Genomic DNA, 21,226 nt, shown 5'->3' with positions numbered 1-21,226 from the left:
CTTCAACAATTACTTATTTTCCTTTCCCTGCAGTGTACCCTCCGGAATCTCCAAAGGACCAATCCTTTCTTGGTTCCACAGATACACTTATAATACACAGCTCTACCTGGCTACCATATCTCTTGACCCTTTTCCATCTGTAAATCCCACTGATTGCTGACATTACTCTTGGATCAACTGCAGTGCACTCCACTGTGAAGTTAGATGCCACTAATTTCAACCTCGTCCACAAATCCATCCTCCACGCTGCCCACTTTTTCAAATTGAGCTACACTATTTGCACTCTTAATGTCCCACTCAACCTTGAGCTGAGCTTTTGATCCTGTTTTCCATCCCTGATAGAAAATGCCTACTTTCACTTCCAAGTATAGCCCATTTTTCATGTCTTTGTCTCATATCATGTTAGCTTTTCTAATATTCTCCTGCCTTCCACACACTTTTGAAATTCATCTCTACCAAAGCTCTGTTGTACCCCACACCAAACCGCCTGCAGCTCATGAAATTGATGATTGTGAGATCAACCATGATCTCATTGAATAGCCATGCAGTCTTGGTGGGCTGAGTGGCCTACTTCTATTCCTATGTCTTTTTGTCTCCAGGTAACAACTTTTCTTTCTGCTGATGACTGCCTACAGCTGTTTGAGCCTTATGTTCTGAAATTCCCTTCCTAAAACTCCCCTGTTGTCCTCCTTCCACTTATTAAAACCCACTTTTTAAAATCTCTGCTACTAATGCGGCATTGGGGTGGCACGGTGGCTCAGTGGTTAGCACTGCAGCCTCACAGTGCCAGGGACCCAGGTTCGATTCCAGCCTCGGGCAACTGTCTGTGCGGAGTTTGCACATTCTCCCCGTGTCTGCGTGGGTTTCCTCTGGGTGCTCCGGTTTCCTCCCACAGTCCAAAGATGTGTAGGCTAGGTGGATTGGCCATGCTAAATTGCCCGTAGTGTTCTGGGGTATGTGGGTTCTGGGGGGGATGGGCCTGGGTGGCTTGCTGCAAGGGGGGTGTGGACTTGTTGGGCCGAAGGGAATCCCTACACTGTAGGGAATCTAATCTAATCTAATGCCTTACATGTGGCTAACATTTTTGTTTAGGTCTGCATTAAATGGCAGCGGTATACTATCTATGTTAAAAGATTTCTCTGAATGCAAATTGTTGGTGAAAGAAGCTGTAGTTTCTTAAATATCCCTCCATTAGAGCCACCTCTTAATCCTTGTTTTATAGAAAAAGAACTGAATTTCATTTCTACATCATAGGTGTTATTAATAAGTTGCTTATGATATTGAAAGATTAAATGTTTTTATGCAAAATCTTAAAAATCTTCCATTGGGTATTTTTTTTCCCTCACAACTCAGTTGATAAATTAAAATGGAAAATGCTGCCATAATGAAAAAAAATCTCTTTCATGGGTCACTCAGTTGAAGTGCAATTCCTCAACTCTCCTTCCATATTCTCAAATCTAGTATGAGGTGTAAGGCCGAAGAAATGATACAAGCTCACCTGGCCTCATCCAACGGACTCTGTGCAGTATTTTATTTTTAGTTGTTTTCTTAAAGCCCCGACAAAAAAACAGTCTATCTGACCTGAATCCCTAACACAAAGTGTGTGATGAAATTAATATGCTGCTGTTGGTAGTTTGACCACTGCAGTCACGGGGGAGAAGAAGTGTCCCATTGTGTTGTGTGGGACTACCGCTGTGCTAAATGGGACAGACTTTGAACAGATCTAATGACGTTTAAACTGGCATTCTTGTGGTTGTATTCAACCATAATCTGACCCTATTACCTGATATATCCTTTATTTTATCATTACTAGCAAGCTGTGAAATCAATCCTGGTTCAATAAAAAGTGCAAGAGAGCATGCCAGAAGCAGCATCAGGCATACCTAAACATAAGATATCAACCTGGTGAAGCTAAAACACAGTATTACATACATGTTAAACAGTAGAAATAGTAAACAGTAGGCAGGGGATAAGCAACCCCACTACCAAAAGATCAGATCTAAGCTCTTGAGTCCTTTTATAGTTTGTGAATTATGGTGGAGCCAGTACATCATTGCTAAAGAAAAGGCCAAAACATTTACATCCCTCTTCAGCCAGAAGTGCCAAATGGATAACTCATTTTTGTATTCTCCTGAAGCGTCTAGCATCTGTCTTCAAGCAATTTCATTTACTCCATGTGATGTCAAGAAACAGTGAAAATATGGGATATTGTAAAGGTTACAATACAGATCAGCTTCACAAGAAGAAAATGGTGCTGTTGAATACCTAGACCATGGCCAGTTTTAGGAGTATGGATAAATATGGTGCACACACAGTTGGTAAAGTGGGGAATTATTGTTGGTGTTGGAAAAAAAGCTGCAGATTTCATGATTGCTTTTCCCAGTAACACAGGTATTGGACACTAAGTAGTTTATTACTCAGAAATTTTAAGTTAAAGGTGACATGTTCCTTAAATGTTCAAAACTAAACTGCAGGTTATTAATTCAAATTATTTGCTTTATGGGGAACTTAACCTTTCCTGTGATAATGTCAAAGAAGTTTAACCAATTAGATTCTGAAATGTTTGTGAAATATTCAAAAACATCTTAGTGAACCAAAATGACAACCTTTGTTCTGTTACACAAATGTTACATTATCGTTGCTCCCTCTTCCATTTTACGTGACTGCAATTAAAATACACCAACATACAACATCACCTCAATTATCTGCTCATTATAACTTGTATTTGCAAGTGCGTGCAAGCAAGACAGATTGAACATCGGCCTTTCCCCTTCAGGACCACAGTTTTATACCTGTGATGGATGTATTTTTCATTTCTTCATCATGGAATTTAAATTCTATTTATTTAAAACTGGAATTGTAAGTTCATCTCAGTAACAGTGATCATGTAACTATCATCAGTCGTCCTATAAATCCATTCATCAGATGGTTCACTAATGCTTCTCAGTGTAGGAAATCTGCCATTCTTACCTGGTCTGATCTACCTGACTGCAAACCAGCAGCTTTCTGAAGTGAGCCACTCAGTTAGGGCAATTAGGAATGACCAGTAATTGCTTCCCTTACCAGCAACATTCATAGCTAAAGAACAAATAAAGAAAAAGAAACATGGGATGCAGGTGGTGCTGGACAACTCAGACTTTATTGCTCATCCCGAACTGCCCTTGAGAACGTGGTAGTGAGTTGCCATCTTGAACTGCTGCAGTCCTTTGGGTGTAAGGACACCCTCAACGCTATTAGGAAGCAATGTCAAAGGACTGAAATGATTGGCTTCCAAAAACCACAACCATTTTCCTATCTGCTTGATATGACCTCAACCAGTGGAATATTTTGCCCCTAATTCCCATGAATCCAATTTTGCCAATGCTCCTTTAATTTAGTCAAATATTGCTGTTGATTTTTCTGTATTTTTAGTTGTGGGCTGAAGTGTGTAAAGGACAGTCTTTAAACTGTGGCTTGTGGAAGGAATTGGTGCACATTTTAAAACATTTTTCATTTTAGTGACGCTCATTGTAAATTGTGTTTACATATCTTTGCTTTGTTCAATGAGGAAGACAGTTTGCAGATAGGTGAGTATCAGGGAGTGTATATAGAGTGGGATTCAGCCGGCAACTGGTAATTTACTGGTTTGTGCAGTTGTGACCAGTCGTGGATGACTGGGCCATCAACCTGGCAACAACTATCAATTGGCTTCTGGGTAGCTGAACTGCTTCGGCTGTACACAGTACAAGGGAAGCCTTTGGATCTCTAGAAGGGGAGATAGTGTACATTTCTCTTCGGTAAAGTACCTAAAATCTGAAGGAAACCAGTTTACATTCCCTCACCAGTTGCTGTAAGCTGTGGCTTTAACTGTTAACTAAGAGATTTTATAGTTCCTGCACTTCCTATGTAGAGGTGAAAAGGAAGAAAGATTGAAAATCATTAACAAAAGGATCATCTCAATGAACCCTGTGACTTGGGAAATTGAATTGAGTTCAGACTTTTCCATCCATCCATAACACCAATATTTTTTGTCTGTCTTTACGTATATTTAGGGGACTTTTAGCTGGGGGTTAGAGTTTAATCGGTTGTTATATGTTGACAGTTCGTAGTTATCTACCTGTGGTTAGAATAGATATATTTGTAATACATTCCTGTTAAGTGTGGAAACCTGGACTCTGTTTTCTGTTAATGTAAGTCTATCAAACAAGTAAACTGGGGACTTCTGTGTACCTTGATAAAATTTTTAAGGTTAATAACAAGTCTGGGAATAACAGGGCATGATTTCAAGCTCACTGCCTCAGTGAGATGTGTCACTGTCTTGATGTCAGGAGTAGTCAGTTTTGCCTCCCCTCTTGGGTTCAGGACTTTGTCCGTTTTGGCACCTAGGCTGTAATGAGATCAGGGATTGATTGACCCTAATGGAACCCAAATTGAGTGTGAGTGAGTAGGTTATGATAGGTATGTAGGTGCTACTTTTAAGTTAATGACACCTTCTATCACTTTTGCTAATGACTGTGAAGAGGTACCATGGAGACATTTAACACTGCGTAGCATTTGTTGCCAAAGGGGGAAGCACCCGGCCACATCAAGGGAGAAAGTCCTACTTCAGAGACTAGTTGGTTAATCTGATTGGATTGCACCTTTTTTATTCCCAACAGCATCACTGGGAAAACTGGCCACTGCTGGGACTACGTTCAGTCCCTGCAAAGATGAACCAGGATTCTGATCAAAGGTCAGAACTGGTTCTTTCAGGGGCACTTGGGTGGGAGGCCCTATGAGACGAGTGGGGCATTGTTCCAGGGCTGTGGAGGAGACACTTGTAAGAAGCCCCCGAATGGGGGAGGGTGCCTGTAAGAGAGCCATCCTACCACCCTTGTTGCCTGAGACTCGACCAGGCTAGCCTGCTGGGAATCCTCCCATCCCTGACCTACTCCCACCAGCTTGGAAATGGTAATTGGGTGGGAAATGGCATTTAGGAGAGTAGACCTAGCCTCTGTAAAATAGAAGCCAGGTGGGGATGAATAGCTAGGCAGAAAGCGTGCAGACTTTTATAGGCCTCTCTCATCTCAGTCTGCAAATCCACTGGCAGGGAATAATAAAGTTTTTTTGTCCCAGGTGTCAAGCCCAGAGTTTATGGCTTCCCTCCAATACAGGCTGTTCCAATTTGTAATGAATAGATTCTCTGAGAATCTAAGGAGAAATGAACTGTTTTGAAAATATTTGGCAGTTCCAAGTCCAGCAGGCTAAATGCACTGCTTGAGCCTGACATTAAATTGTTGAGTTGACAAAAATCCCATGTTCAGTTTCAAAGGTTGTGTTAGGTCTCAGATGTGACAAAAGTGGAGGTGCATCAGTTCACATCAGAGCCCTAGACTTTGAAAGGATAAGAAAAATAAGCACGATACCTTGCTGCTGACTGCTCAGTGTGGGTATTGAGTGAGATATTTTTGGGCTGCTGCACCTGTGGAACCATGTCAAAACCTTCAAGAGCAGGCGACAACCTAATGCAGACAAAACAAAGGAAAAATTGCCCCTCAAAAATAATTGTTGCTAAAATATGACTAATATTTTTGTTGCTTGTAAAATGGAGGGCAGGGTTGCTCTGCCAGTATTTTTTTTTTGTCTCCCTTAAAGCATGCTTGCTGGACTATTGATCTACAAACATTGTCTGATATTTTGCCAAATTGGTCATGACTTGTGTGGTGTGGTGACACCTGAATAATTTTTCAAAAGCTGGCCAATTAGTTTCCCAGATGTACTTTTTAAATCAAACTGTTGAACATGTTATGACACACACACACACATTTGTAAGAGCGATGTGGAGGCTTGTAGAGAGTTTAAAAGAGGTTTATCAGGATGTTGCCTTGATTGGAGTATATTAGTTATAAGGAGAGGCTGGACAAACTTGGATTGTTTTTCCTAGACTGTCAGAGGCTGAGAGGCGATCTGATTGCCATCAGCCATGTTCATAATGAGTAGTGAAGCAAGCTCAAAGGGGCCAAAATAGCCTATTTCTGCTCCTATTTTCTGTGTTTCTACAGCTGTTATTCTGGGGGACCGTAGTGGAAGTCACCATTCCTCAAAAGGACTACATCACTCAGTCTGATTATTAACTGCATTGAATTGTATTGGACTTCAGGAATTGGCTGTAGCTGGGTTTCCCTGGATTTCCAGTCAGCCACTGGAATCATCTTCACAGCCATTATGTTTATCCCTTTAAAACCAACTTATACCCTGTAACCTAACATAGGTAGATTCCTTAGTTCCTTTTCTAACTTGGAAATACACCTGGCTTCAGAAAAGTACCTGATCTGTGCTTAAACTTCAGTGTATTGATGGTGTCCTGCTTTTTTCTATTTATGCAATCAGTGTGACCCTTGCAAAGTTTTTAGTCAAGTTCTTGTTAATTTGCAGCTATTTCATGTTAATTTCACTGATATGAATAAATCTTATTCTTAGTTACCAATTATCTCTGAACAATATAGTCATGCTAAAGACATTAGTTTACAAACTCTGTCATAAATGAGCACATTTTCTTTCCATTCCCATCAATATTCATACAAAATACCTACTTTACATTTTAATGGTGATCATTTGTGCACATGTAGTTACATAATATTTTCAAAACATAAGCAAATGTGCATTGACATGAAGTTGTTGCCACAACTGAACACAGGTTAATCTTTGAATGTTTATTCTTCAGTATTAATTAAGTATATTTTGGGCACTGAAGGTGAAACTGTAGGAATTAAAAGATGTTTGTAAGCATGTGCTGTATCAAGGTACTATTGCCATGAAAGGACTCAAGGCATTTTAAATCACCACTGTTACAACAGGGCACCTTCACTGTTACTTGTCTGGCTGCGGATGTTTAAGTTTACCCACTTAAATTTCAGTAGATCACTCTGGAGTCTCTTGTAAAGGTCTTCAAATCAGTATTTTATGTTCTGTTCTCCTTCTGAACAACCATATTATACATGGATTTCCTGTAAATAATTAAGTCTAGCTGATCTACTTTGGCAGTGGAGACACTCAAAGATGCCCTGAAAGCCGACATGAAGAATGGCTTTGATCTGGGAAGACAGTGCAGTGGACCACCCGTCATGGCAGTTCACCAAGGTACAGCTGGCTTTGAAGCAAGGTGAATAATGAATGCCAAAGATGAGAGAGTGAAAGGCAGCTCAAGAAGGCATACAGCTCTTCTTTAACTATAGTCTGACCAACAGACTAACTAATGACTGACTGCTATCATAACACATGGGCAATGTTTTTTGTCTGCTTTTAATGCCTGGGACATTTCAAGAATTAAAACAGTTTTTAAAACCAGAGAGAATAGCGAGTTTTGAGAAGATTTGTAGCTCAGGTTGAGTTTCTGGATGTGAGTTTGTTCGCTGAGCTAGAAGGTTAGTTTTCAGACGTTTCGTCACCATTCTAGGTAACATCATCAGTGAGCTTCCGCTGAAGCGCTGGTGTTATGTCCCGCTTTCTATTTATCTGTTTAGGTTTCTTTGGGTTGGTGGAAATGACATCACCAACCCAAGGAAACCTAAACAGATTAGTAGAAAGCGGGACATAACACCAGCACTTCATCGGAGGCTCACTGATGATGTTACCTAGAATGGTGACGAAACGTCTGAAAACTAACCTTCCAGCTTAGCGAGCAAACTCACATCCACAGGAGAGAATGCTGACTCCAGATGAACACTGCAGACATCTTACTGGGTTGAACCAAGCTCATAGCCAGAGACTATTTCCCAGGGCAGAAATGGCTAGCACGAGGGGTCATAGTTTTAAGCTGTTTGGAGGAAAGTATAGAGGGGATGTCAGAGGCAGGTTCTTTACGCAGAGAGTTGTGGGAGCATGGAATGCGTTGCCAGCAGCAGTTGTGGAAGCAAGGTCATTGGGGTCATTTAAGAGACTGCTGGACATGTATATGGTCACAGAAATTTGAGGGTGCATACATGAGGATCAATGGTCGGCACAACATTGTGGGCTGAAGGGCCTGTTCTGTGCTGTACTGTTCTATGTTCTATGAAACCAATGCGTGATAAAGAATGTCAGTTTGAGCAATTTAACATTTTACAAAAGGTAAAGAAACATGGTCAGGTGATCTATTTTTGATTTTACTTTCTGGGATGAAGGTAATCTGCAGATTATCCATCTTGAAAGAAACAATTATGCTGCAGCTGTAATTCAGGCAAATGCAATGTGGGCAGAAAAGAAGCAAAGTGGAGTTGTAACAACAGATTTAGAGGACCCTCTCTCCTGACCCCCTCTCCTTCCTCCCTTGCCTGTTTCCCTCTTAAAAAAACAGCACCCCAGTGAAAAAGCAACTTGATCATAATCCTCCCATGTAGAATCTAGATTCCGTATTTTTTGAATGTTATTTCACTGTCAATCTTTTACTTTATGTTCCCTTTTACATCTCCTTTACATTTCACTAATTTCACTCTTGCACCCTCTTTCTTTTATACAACACAATTACAATACAATACAATTCAATACAGCATAGGTACAGGCTCTTTGGCCCACCAAGCCTGTACCAACTCCTAGTCCTTATTTAGACCCGCTACTGATTGCCTAAGTACGGTTTCTATCCCTCTGTGCACCTCCCATTTGTATGTCAATCAAAATATGCCTTAAATGTTGCTAACGTGCCTGCTTCCCCCAGGTTTGATTCCAGCCTCGGGCGACTGTCTGTGTGGAGTTTGCACATTCTCCCCGTGTCTGCGTGGGTTTCCTCCGAGTGCTCCAGTTTCCTCCCACAGTCCGAAGGTGTGCAGGGTAGGTGGATCAGCCATGCTAAATTGCCCGTAGTGTTCAGGGGTGTGTCGGTTATAGTGGGATGGGTGTGGGTGGGAGGCTTCAAGGGGCAGTGTGGACTTGTTGGGCCAAAGGGCCTGTTTCCACACTGTAGGGAATCTAATCTAATCTAATCTAAAACTCCACTGGCAGTGTGTTGTGGGCACCCACGTATGTGAAAAAATTTTCTTTTCTTTGTCTCTTTCACATTGGGTGTAGTGAATACAATCTGATGAGCTTTTAAGATCCGACTATATAGGGAAAATATCAACAGCAATCAACAACAAATTTTATTAGAGTTTCGAAATTTGAGCTGAAGTGGAAGAAGAAGTTGAAGAAGCTGCGGAGAAATAGAGGACTGTTTTACAAAGACATTATAAAGGTATTGAGCGAGCAGGAAAGTGTTCCAGCACATCATGAATAAATGTAGAAAAAAGGCTAGAAACCAATAACAATTCGAGAAAGGACTGCAATAATTGAAAACTGTCACAGTTTATGAGGGAATAAGAAATCAAGCGAGGGATAAGGAAAACTCAGAAGGATAATGAAGAAAAAATTCACAAAAGGAACAGTATGTGATATGATGAAGAATTTGTTGAAAATTCATTTGTGCGATGTGGGCATCGCTGGCTGGCCAGTATTTATTGCCTGTCCCTAGTTGACTTGAGAAGGTGGTGGTAAGTTGAAATTGGTGGTGAATTGCAAACTGATGTGGAATTCACAAGAAGAGACCATGATCACAATTTGAATAACGGTTTTAAAAAAAAATTGACACAAGTATTTTAAAAAATTTCTCATCAGTCTTTAATAAAGAAAATCACTTCAGAAGGAAGTGAATGTTGAAGTGGTTGAAAGTGAGATTAGTAATATTCTACATAAAAAGGCATTTAAAAAGCAGTAAAATTCAGGGGAGACATATCACCAGGGTGTGACAGGATATATTTTAGGTCCTGTGGGAGTTGAGAGAAGAAATTTCAGTGGTCTTAAAGATTTGATTTCAAATATTATTGACAAATGTAATTACATGTCATACCATGTGAAATATGCATCGGATTATTAACTTTTTCCACAAGTATAATAGTACTTAAATTATAAACAACTAGATGAGTAAATGGTTTCTTCTTATACACATCGAACTTTGATCATGATACACATTTGTTTCTGAATCTGTTCTTATAACTGACATAAAGAATCCTCACAAAATGCTTGATGCTATGGAACTGCATTAATTGTATTGAGTAGGATTGTTTCAGACAAAACATGGTTCAGTGAATTATATTTAAGGAATAAAACTGAAAAAGGAATTACATCATTTGAAAGTAGTTTTAAAAATGTGCAGATTAAGTGACAACCCAGATGAAAACAAAGTTTTTAAAATCATAATTCCCCAAACAAACAGCAGTAATAGATGAGTTCACTCGACTATGGCACACTGTCACAAAAAGGCAAATGTATTTCTGCCATCATAAAGCACTGACGTGTTGGTGTGACATGTGCTTTTTGCCTTTTTTTAAAAATCTCCTTTTACTCCTCCAATTGTCTGGCAATGGAATTTAACAGTAATTAAGTTGGACTGTGATAATTCAGTACCTTGCTACCTGAATTCTCCATGAGTGATTGGTGGGCGATGGGAAGTTGAGGGTTGGGCATTAATTTCTTTGTTAAACTCATATATAAGTCTGAGTTTTTTTAAAATCAGAAGTGATTTGGAAACACACTATAAATGTTGCATCATCTTGTGGAGAATAGGTGAGGAGTGGAATCTTAATTGTATACTTTAAGCATTTATATTTCAGTGCTATGCATTTTTCAGTGCTTTGAGAAGTTTTATTGCAAAGTGATATATCCCGAAGGAGATGCTTATACCTTTTTGCCTTTTTTAGGTGAAAGGAGGGATACGATAAACAATATCATCTCAGCAGTAGTGAGAGAGTTGTTAGACTGTGTCCAGGTTTGAAAGATCATGATTGAGGGATGTAAAAGTAAGATTAAGAATCAGAGATTTGGAACAGAAAGCAGGATAAACCTTAATGCGACATGTAATATAACTATGTGGAATGCGCTTCTACAGTTGGTAATTGGATCAGAGACTATGTTAACTTTTGAGGTTAGATTAGGTAGTACGTGGAAAATAAGGGTATATGAGAACAAGCAGCCACCTGGGACCATGTGGAGGATTAACACCAACAAAGAACAGGTTGGATCAAATGGTTTGTCCTTTAAATGTAATTTGATATAATATTGTATTCAAGAAAATATTATTGGTACACCCTGTTTTGAAAATTACTTTTAATATAATGCATTTTGAAATAGCCAGCGAACTTACTAAAAAACAGTTTGAGTATTCTACAAAATGTGTGCTAGCTCAGTCATCACTTCTAGTTTAAACTTCTTTTTAAAAGCCATGGCAGAATTTGTAACTTGGTGACTAACATAATGGTACGTGTAGATGAGTCATAATCGGCAGCTGTTTCACTTACTGATATAGACAGCAATGTCTTTCAGCTTGTAACTCTCCTTTAATGGTAAAACAGTCCTAATGAGAAGAATGGCTGGTGATTGGCCTGTCCTGAGCTAAAGTGCAACCCACTCAAATGCAGCTTCCTACGTGGCTAAAGCATCACTTATTTCCTGTCATTGGCTTATTTCTTTGTCGAGTCACAGCCAGTGAGAGGCTGGCTTATATTCCTGCCCTAAATGTGTAATCCGTGGGAGTCATACTGCCAAACACCTACTGCTTGCCACTGCATCACTGAGTCACACGTAACAATATTTCATCCAAGGTGGCTGAATTGTACCAACAAAATGTTAAAATAAAAATAGTGTTGTGCACAGTAGGAAGCCTTTACATGTTGTCTAATTTTGACTTCCTTTTAGCTAAAGGGAATTAAGCCTTTAAAATGTGGTATTCAAAGCCCTGCACATTACTTTTTTAAAAATAGAGCCGATGGACTATGTAAACAGTCATACTTATCCTTTTACTAGCATTGTGGATCATGTATACTTTGAGATTCTCGTGCTGTCTAGTGAGATATGCTGTGTGCTCTTCCTATTGGTTTAAGAATTATGTAAACAACTAGACAACCACTGATGAATTACCTTGTTTGAAAGGAGAGAGATTGTTATTCTTTTGAAATAGGAAATCATTTGATACTTGAAAGGCTGAATGCTATTTGAATCTCATTCAAAGCAACACAAATGAATTTGGCATTTGTATTGTAGAGTTTGTGATATGTTTATTGTTTGTAACAATTTTACAAGGGTAATGATGCTTCTAGTCCTCGTGATAGCACAATGAATTTGGACTGCAACAAAATGATCTACAGGGACCTGAGTCCAAACAGAGGTCTCTACTGAAATATTGAAGTGATGGTCAGAATATTAGAACTGACCTGTGTGTTCTGGGTAAGACAGAAAAAAATGCCTAGATTTCTTGCTTCTTATTGAGGTTATTGGAAGTGGGAAGCATTGCTGTGTATTTGTGTGTGCATGAGTGGAGATGTGGCAAGGGTAGGGCTCGACTCTAAGGTCCTCATGATAAAACAGCTAGCCACAAATGTTGAACTCCTGCAATTATGGCCGTAAAAAGCAAAGGCCACTTGATTTATCTGAAACAGTGTGTTTTGAGAATCAGTGCTTCAAGAGAAAAGATGAGAAAATTAGTCAGAAAAGAATACGTTAGCATTGTGTGTATATATAGGTTTGTGATGTCACTGTATACATCTGGCTAAAAATAATTGATTGGTCCACAGGTTGATAGTCCTTCATATAGCCACTTGTAATGTACAATGTAAATATAAAGTCCAACATTGATTTGAAGAATTGTTCTAAAATGTGCTTCAGCATGGGTTAATACTGAACAAACTTGGATATATTTGTTAATTGAACGTTTGAATGTGACAGAATAGTAATTGGGTATAACTAAGCAGCTAAATAAATAAGCTTAAGAAGGGGTCTTGTGGCACACCTGATAGTGTCCATATATCTAGGCCACAAGATTTGGATTCGAGACATACCTGTTCTGAAAACTGTGTCATAATATGTCTAACCAAGGTTGATTTTATAAAAATATATAAGCATATCAATTAATGCACATTTGTGCATTTATTAATTCTAAGTGTCTTTTATAATCATACAACATTTTTTGAACAAGTAAAACTTCTGATGAGATACAAATTTTAATTGAAATATTGTGAAATAATCTTACAATAGAGAAGCATTTTATTTAACATTTGTAAATCCTTCAGCAACATCAACTTAACTTTTATCATATGCATGTCATTGCATGTCCAAAGTATAGCCAGCTACACACTAACACAGTGTGGTCAGTATCTGATACCTGTACATTTAACATTATTTGGAATAAATAGTTCATCTACCATGGCATTAGACATGTGAACTAGGAGCATAAGCAGACTATTTCAACCCTTTTGAGACTGCTATGCTAATAAATAAGGACATGGCACATGTATTTGTGTTCCCAATCCACCCTCTCTCCAACTCCTGATATACTTTGATTCTGTTGCCTAATAAGCATCTATCTACTTCTGTCTTAAAAACATTCAATGTCTCTACCTCCACCACCTTATGAGGTGAAGAGTTCCAATATTGCGCACCTCTCTGAGCTGTCATGACCCTGGTAGGAATAATGTGTCAGAATAATTAAGCCCTGGAATTCCAAAAGTTGTCACAAGTGTGAAATGTGACCAATTTAATCTCTAGGATGCTTGACTTTGACCACTTTTGAATACAAAAGAACCCCTCACTGGTTTTGTCAATGAACTAGAAGACAAAAATGTATAACAAGTCCATCCTCAAATGGACAAAAACAAATTATTAATGTCCATATTCAAACCGTGTCTTATTTAAACCCAAACACCCACATATTCATTCACAAACATGAGGTGGACAAGGCAAGCAGTTATTTTTCAGAAATATCATGGATGAAATGTTATAGGCAAAAGGGTACAAAGTCTGTGGATCAGAGTTCAGAAAAAAAGGGGTGGAATGGGGTGACTTTGTTCGTAGTTAATTTTTGCTTGTAGTGATGATACCAAATTGTGGACTGTGTGACACCCCTCAATTCATTAGCTGGACAGTTGAATATGGACTTTGGCATGTGTTAACTGTTTCTTTTACTAAAGTCATTGAATGTTATTTCTTCCACGCCGTGTAAGAGATAGACAGAGAGAGAGAGAGAGAGTGCAGAATTCTTCAAGTCTGTGAACAAAGTGGGCAATGACGACTCAGTTAGGAAAATATGGTGAGATTGGGAAAATGAGATTGTCTGAGTTGTGGAAGAGAGGTCAGATTTTCCACCCAAGATTTAAATAATAAAACACCAGTCTCACCAGTAAGTGGTTAGAGGATTACTTGATTTGACTTGATTTCATTTATTACTGTCACATGTACCTACGTAAAGTGAAAAATTTTGTTTTGCATGCAGTATAGGCAGATCATAACATGCGGAGATCATAGGGTGATTGTTCAATGTTATAGCTGTAAAGAAGGTGCACAAAAAGCAAGATCAACATTAAATTTGAAATTCGACAGGGCCATTCAAAACTCTAATAACAATGAGGAAGAAACTGTCCTTGAATCTGTTGGTATGTTTGTTTGAGCTTTTGTATCCTCTGCCTGACAGAAGAGATTGGAAGAAATTATAAATGGGTTGGGAGGGGCTTTAGTGATGCTGGCTGCCTTTCCAAGGCAACTGAGAAATACAGATTGAGTCAATGTATTGTCTGATGGACTGGGCTGATTTAACAACTCTCCGTGGTTTCTTATGGTCTTGGGCAGAGCTGTACCAAGCCATAATGCATCCAGGTAGAATGCTTCCTATGCTGTAGCTATAAAAGTTAGTGAGAGCCCTTATGGATGTATCAAATTTCCTTAGCCTCCTGAGGAAGGAGAGGCGTTAATTAGACAGAAATTGCTGGAGAAGCTCAGCAGGTCTGGCTGCATCATCTGTAGAGAGAAATCGGAGTTAATATTTTGTGTCAAATGACCAAGTTCCTCGACTCAAAACATTAACTCAGATACTGCCAGACTTGCTGAGCTTTACCAACAATTTCTGCTTTTATTTCTGATTTACTGCATCATAATTCTTCCAGTTTTCATGAAGAGGCGACATTGTTGTGCCTTTGTGATCTGGGATCAACACGAGTGGACCAGGACAGATTGTTGGTGAGTGTTAGTCCTGGGAACTTGATGCCCTCACTCATCTCCACCTCAGCTTCCACTGATGTAGCCAGTGGTGTGCCCTCCCCCTTGCTTCCTGAAGTCGACGATCAGCTCTTTAGTTTTGCTGACGTGGAGGGAGAGATTGATAGCTTTATACCATGTCACCAAGCAGTCTATCTTTTTCCTGTACTCTGTCTCATCGTTGTTTGATTGCTGGCTTACAGCAGTGGTGTTGTCAGCAAACTTGTAGATGGAGTTCAAATGAAATTTGGCCAAACAGTTGTGAGCGTACAGGGAATACAGTAAGAGACTGAGTACGCAGCCTTGCGGGGCGTGGGTATTGAGGATTGTCATGGAGGCGCTGTTGCCTATTCTCACTGATTGCAACCTGTGGGTCAGAAAGTCGAGATCCAGTTGCAGAGGGTGGAGCAGAGAACTAGTTCTCGGTCAGAAGGTCGAGATCCAGTTGCAGAGGGTGGAGCAGAGACCTAGTTCTCAGAGTTTGGAGATTAGTTTGGTTGGGAATTATAGTATTGAAGGCAGAGCTGTAGTCAATAAGTAATTTGCATGCATTAACATTTAAATATTACCTATTAAATATTCTGCTGCATTTATATGTAGTTTACTATTCTCCCACACAGCAGAGAGAAACTGGATGGCGACAATTCCCAACATGAACGTCAGAGCTGGTACCTGGTGGATCCAGTTTGCCTATTCACCTCTCGGCCTCCATCTTAGCCAGCAGTTCCTTGCATCTCAGTGTACGCTCCATGGGTCATGACTGCCTAATCCTTGTCCACGGCTGTTACATTAGACATGTACTCGCCTCACCACATCATCATGGTGCACCTTCTACCCACTTAGAATTTGATTATCCACCTCTTCTGTTCTACACTTTGAATGCTGTGATACCTTGTGATATAATACTGTTACCAGGCCACTCTGCATGCAGGAACGAGCACATTGTTTGGGGCAGGGTGCGTCTCAGGGCTCCTAGGTTGCTCACTCTGCACTGACTCACTTTGCGCTTACTGAGAGGTTCACAGCATCACTGCTTTGCCTCATCTCATCTTACCTAATTTCACTTTGTTGCCTCTTTCAGAACATACAGGCTCACAGTATCTCTGTCTAGCTTTGTCTTTTAGAGCAGATGCAAAGTGAAGTAGCGTGTCACGTTGGCCAGCAGTGATTAGTTGTGGTCGTGGGGAGAGTTGGGGGTAGACACATAGTTGTATGGCATCATGGTCTGTGTGAGAGTCTGAGCCTGAGACTCACTCAGCAAAGTGCTGTCTAACCTTACACCCTCATCCAAAACACAGATACACAATCAAAATGGAAAATAGCTGCTGTCACACCAGGAATTGGGAGGATTCAGTGTGTTTTTTTCCTATTTCTGTGAGGGAGCTGGCTCTACTGTTGTGTGAGGCCCTTCAAGGGCCAATAGCATTAAATAAACAGGATTAATGTAATCTGTTATCACATAATTCTGTAAGTGAACCTCATGCATTTGCCTTGTGTGTTGACTAAAAGTCCTGGCTGTAAACAGTCTTGGCCATATCAATTCAAAATTTCAAATCAATCCTTGAGGCACATGTAGTGCCAGCTAAGCTATAAAGGTTGACTTTTTTAGTTTCAAAAATTGCAGTCAACTTCCGAGGTGCCATAGCCTGCACAGGGAGCAGGAGCTGCCCACTTCACATTTTGGATACTTTACATTAAGTGTCCACACTGTTCTCCTATATGCAGTACTTTTTTGGGTAATATGTGGGTTGGGGAAGCGATTCTTACTACAATATTTACGATCACCTAGTGTATGTGTGCCAAAGGCTTGAGCAAAAAGAAATAGAACATAGAACATAGAAAAGTACAGCACAGTACAGGCCCTTTGGCCCACGATGTTGTGCCGTGGAATAATCCTAATTCAAAATTAAAATAACCTAACCTACATTCCCCTCAATTCACTGCTGTCCATGTGCATGTCCAGCAGTCGCTTAAATGTCACTAATGACTCCGCTTCCATGACTACCATTGGCAAACTATTCCATGCGCTCACAACTCTCTGGGTGAAGGACCTCCCTCTGACGTCTCCTCCACACCTTCCTCCTAACACCTTAAAGCTATGAACCCTCATGGCAGTCAATCTGCCCTGGGGAAAAGTCTCTGGCAGATCTATCAGGCATACGATTGCCCTTCTCGTCAGAAATCTCCATGTCTCAAAGTTTGGAGGATATTGTTCAAATATTATTTGTGTGTACTTACTGTGACTGCAGAATAATTTCATTACTGAGGAGCTGCTTTGTTTTTGATATAGCCCACATAGGCTCAGAGGAATCGTCCCCAGTGGATCCAAACACAGAAGCTGGGGTCATCTCTGTCGCTAATGCATTAAGAGCATCCACATAGATGGATGAGAAACACTGGTGCCTCGAAACCAAGAACCAGCATAAATCTCCAACAAATGTGGAGCTGCTTCTTAATGCAGTTCCCAGCCATAGGTGCCCTGATGATGTACCAAAGGAGAGCCACAGTCAGTTGTCTTCCAAGGAATGCTATGTAAATGACAGTAACACCACACTCTGTCAGATTGGTCATCATTTTTTAATTCATTTGTGGATGAGTGCGTCGTTGGCTGGGCCTGCATTTATTGCCCAGAGAGCAGTTAAGGGTCAACCACATTGCTGTGGGTCTTGACTCTCATGGAGGCCAGAGCAGGTAAGGGTGGCAGTTTCCTTCCCTAAAGGACATTAATGAACCAGAAAGCCATGTCATAATATCCAGCTTTTCTGCAGTGCAACATCTTCTTGCACTAAGGCAAATAAATGTCACCAGGTTTCCATACAGGCTAGTCTGGGTGTTTGTTGCAGCACCACACAGACAGAAGGCACCATTTGATCCCAAGAATCTCTGCTCCAGACAACTGAAGGACACACTAAGGCTATATGATGTTTTCTGAAAAAATCGTTAGGGCATGAGCGTTGCTGGCTAGACCAGCACCATTTGCTATCGCTAAACGCCCAGGGGTCAGTTAAGAGTCTACCACTTGGCTCTAGAGTCACCAGGTAAGGAGGGCAGATTTCCTTCTCTAAACAAGACAAACAAACCAGATTTTTAAAATTATAATTGGCAATGGTTACATGATTGCCACTAGGCTAGCTTTTTTTATGGACATTGGCGATCTGAGAGCAGCAACAATGTACCGAGTAAGAAAATGAGGATGTTACTCCACAAGGAACAGCACCCTCAGCCCAGTAATGTTGGCCAAAGTAAAGCAGGAAGGACTATAATTGTGAACCTCCATTTAATGGAACTGATTTGAGTGAAGTCATCTTTCACTGACTGCAAATGTTTTGCTGAGGCCAGCATCCCCTCTGTAATTCCAACTGCAACTACAGCTTGCTGCTTTTGTTCTAATTATACTTTTCCTGTTGATTAATAAAAGTTAAGGTTCCAAAATAATAGAAGCCTTCATAATATCTGATGCTTCCACATTCAATCATGATGAAGTTCCATGCCAGTATGGGTACAGTGGAAAGGATAGCTATCATTCAGACCGAGTTAGAATATTGTATGGTGCAAAGGACGGCTAGTCTGTCCAACTTCATGCTTGTAGCTGTACCTAAAATGACAGTCAGTCATACAGCTGATGATTAAAAATGAAAATATTTTTACAAGTCTGTTTACAATGGAATTTCACCTCTGTCACTTACATGCCCACATAAAGTTTTGGTTTTCCTTTCCTCCCACCATATCGAGGTGCACCCTGGGGTCCACAGTTGGGATGGAAGGAGCTATCCCTAGATTGGAGCCTGTTGTCTTGGAGTTTTGGGTGGGCGTACCCAGAGTATTTGTGACTAGAGTATTCAGATATGTAGGGAGTGTCCTGCCCAACTGCAGGTTGGCTTGAACTCCCATAGATTTGGGGATTGCAAGCAGGGTGAATGTGGAAAGGCCAGGCATCTCTGGTCAATTCTGAAACTAGACTTCTGTATATAATTCGACCTCCGGCTCCTATCTTCTTGTAAGGAAGCAGCACTTGGAGTGAAGTCAAGGTCGCTCACCTTTGTCGTCTTGTTGTTTGTGCTGAGCACCAAAGACAAGAATAATGGAGTGCAGGTCCATTTGTAATCTGGCCACACAAGTATGCCAGATTTGGCGGTCCGTGGCAGCTGCCAACCTGTCCTTGGATGTTGCCAGATGCTCTGATGCCAAGGTAGCACAACACTGATAGCGTTGGTGGATTCTTCCACCTCCCAGACTCTTTGACAAGTCTGCCTGCTGTTCCTGTGTATGTTTGTGCATTTCCATGGAGTCTTTTCCTTTCCTGGGGCTGAGCAGGTGCCTGGCCTCTGATAATCTTCTGTATGTCAATGACCTGGAGTGTTTCTTTCTTATCCACCACATGCCAGTGATGTGCTCACCAGAATATGCTCCCCATTCTCATGTAACTAACATATAAACTAAGGTATCAGTATGTGAATTGGTGGAGAGTACGAAGCAGCCTTGCCTGTCGTTCCTGTTGGGGATCAGTGGCTTCTTAATTATGTTGAGAATACCTTACAATGTTGGTAATGGGAGAGCGGGGCACACTTGACAATGAATTTTACTTGGTTACCAGGGTGTAGATATCTCGATGGTATCATGAGTGGTCATGCCCTCTCCGCTTGAGCAAGGATTTTCTCCTTGTAGAGGATGAGGATATAATTGTTTCGCATTACCTGCCTTGCCTCTTTCTGCCCTGCTGCGGATCATTTTCTGCCAGGAAAAAAAAACAAAGTTAGATGAAAATGGCCTGCACAGCTGTCAGTTCTGATCCATGTCGGAGGAAGTTGGTGAGGTTTCCTCAGTGAGTGCACAGGTCTTGGAGAGGATATACAGGATTAATAGCTTGGGGCGCTGGGATGGATGAGATCAAACTCTGAAAATTTTGCATGCAATACTGAGCCTTGGTGGGAGGTAAGTGCAGTAGCAGTGCAGAAGTGCGGGAATCAAGCAATCAAGCCCAGTGCAGGGGAGAGATCAAGCCCTTTTGGGAAAAGCCCAGTTTGGAGCAACTGCAGGTGCATGGCTAAAAAAAGGACTGTAATTTGTAACTTTTCACTTTATTCCTTATTTATTACTTCATACTGAGAAGAACTGTAATGTTAAAGTTCTAACTTATTTTTCTTTTTCTGCTTATTACCTAAGATTTAGTACTTACCTTGTACCTATGATTGATTGATTTTATTGTCAAGTGTACTGAAATACAGTGAAAAGTTTTGTTTACGAGCGGTACAGGCAGATCACAGCAAGCAAAGGGTGTACATACAAAAAGTCTTCTAGATATACAGGTTACATTGCAAGTTACACTATTTGAGGCTCGAGTCTATTCAGAAGAACATTATTAGTAATTTTTACAGATGTAAAATTTAAGTTTAAAAGTGTAGAATGATTGTAAGAAACCCTACCATTAGATCTGCTGTAGGAGCTTGCAAGGAGTCATCTGGTTTTGGCACTATCTTGCATGGCACTGATTGGAGACGTTGTAAACTCTTTACTGTGCTCCTGTATCCCTGCTCTTGAATACACATGGCAAGGAAACCTAATTCTAATTCTAATTCCAATTCTAATTCTAGTAGAGTTAGAGCATGAGAAAGCCATGAGAAAATGGTGTCACTCATCCTCGTGGAGCACAGATGATCATTAACCTTTTTCCCTGCACTGCTGAGTGTTCCTCTGGACCACAGATACTGACTGACCCACACACACACAGAGACAGATACATGTCCAGTCAGTGGCAGTGGGAGCTAGCAAATGGGTTTACGGGGCCAGTTAATGGTCCAGTCGGAAAATGGAGGAGGGAAAATGGGTAAGAGGAAAATTGGGGGGAGGGGGTAGATTGGTTTGTTTCAACTAGTGGGCTGGATATTTCACACTGGCCTTCCCTTCTCTCTTGTAAATGGTGGATGGGTTTTGAAGAGTCAAGAGGTGAGTTATTTGCTGTAGAATTCCAGCTCCTAACCTGTAACCACAGCATTTATTGGCTGCTCGATGGTAATTCCCTGGTTGTTGATAGTTGGGGATTGAGCGATAGTTACACCATTTGAATGACAAGTGGAGATGGTAGATTCACTCTTGGAGATGGTGACCAACTGGCAATTGTGTGGTATAAATATTACTTGCTGTTTATCAGCTCAAATCTGAACATTGTCCAAATCTTGCTGCATGTGGGCATGGACTATGCTGGTACCTGATGATTTGCAAATGGTATTAAACATTGCAATCA

At 40.6% G+C, this 21,226-nt stretch overlaps 1 protein-coding gene across 4 annotated transcripts in view; it reads left to right on the top strand.

Annotated features, from left to right (window-relative positions):
• The window catches only part of LOC125455288 (SERTA domain-containing protein 2-like), a 42,957-nt gene that overhangs the window by 5,757 nt on the left and 15,974 nt on the right, over window positions 1-21,226 (top strand). Inside the window, exons 1-2 of one of the 4 annotated variants that reach the window (XM_059649439.1) lie at window positions 7,023-7,098; window positions 8,651-8,763. The exons of 1 other annotated variant lie outside the window; for it this stretch is intronic. The gene's annotated coding sequence lies outside the window, so the exon portion shown is untranslated. Of the gene's footprint in view, window positions 1-7,001; window positions 7,099-8,650; window positions 8,764-21,226 lie in introns of those variants that run through there. 2 more of the 4 variants (XM_059649440.1, XM_059649441.1) reach the window with 2 other exon arrangements.

The sequence above is a fragment of the Stegostoma tigrinum genome, chromosome 10, assembly GCF_030684315.1.
Source record: "Stegostoma tigrinum isolate sSteTig4 chromosome 10, sSteTig4.hap1, whole genome shotgun sequence".
In the NCBI taxonomy this organism is placed as follows: Eukaryota; Metazoa; Chordata; class Chondrichthyes; order Orectolobiformes; family Stegostomatidae; genus Stegostoma; species Stegostoma tigrinum.
The sequence above is the reverse complement of the archived record's forward strand: the minus strand, read 5'-3'. Positions and strand labels throughout refer to the sequence as shown.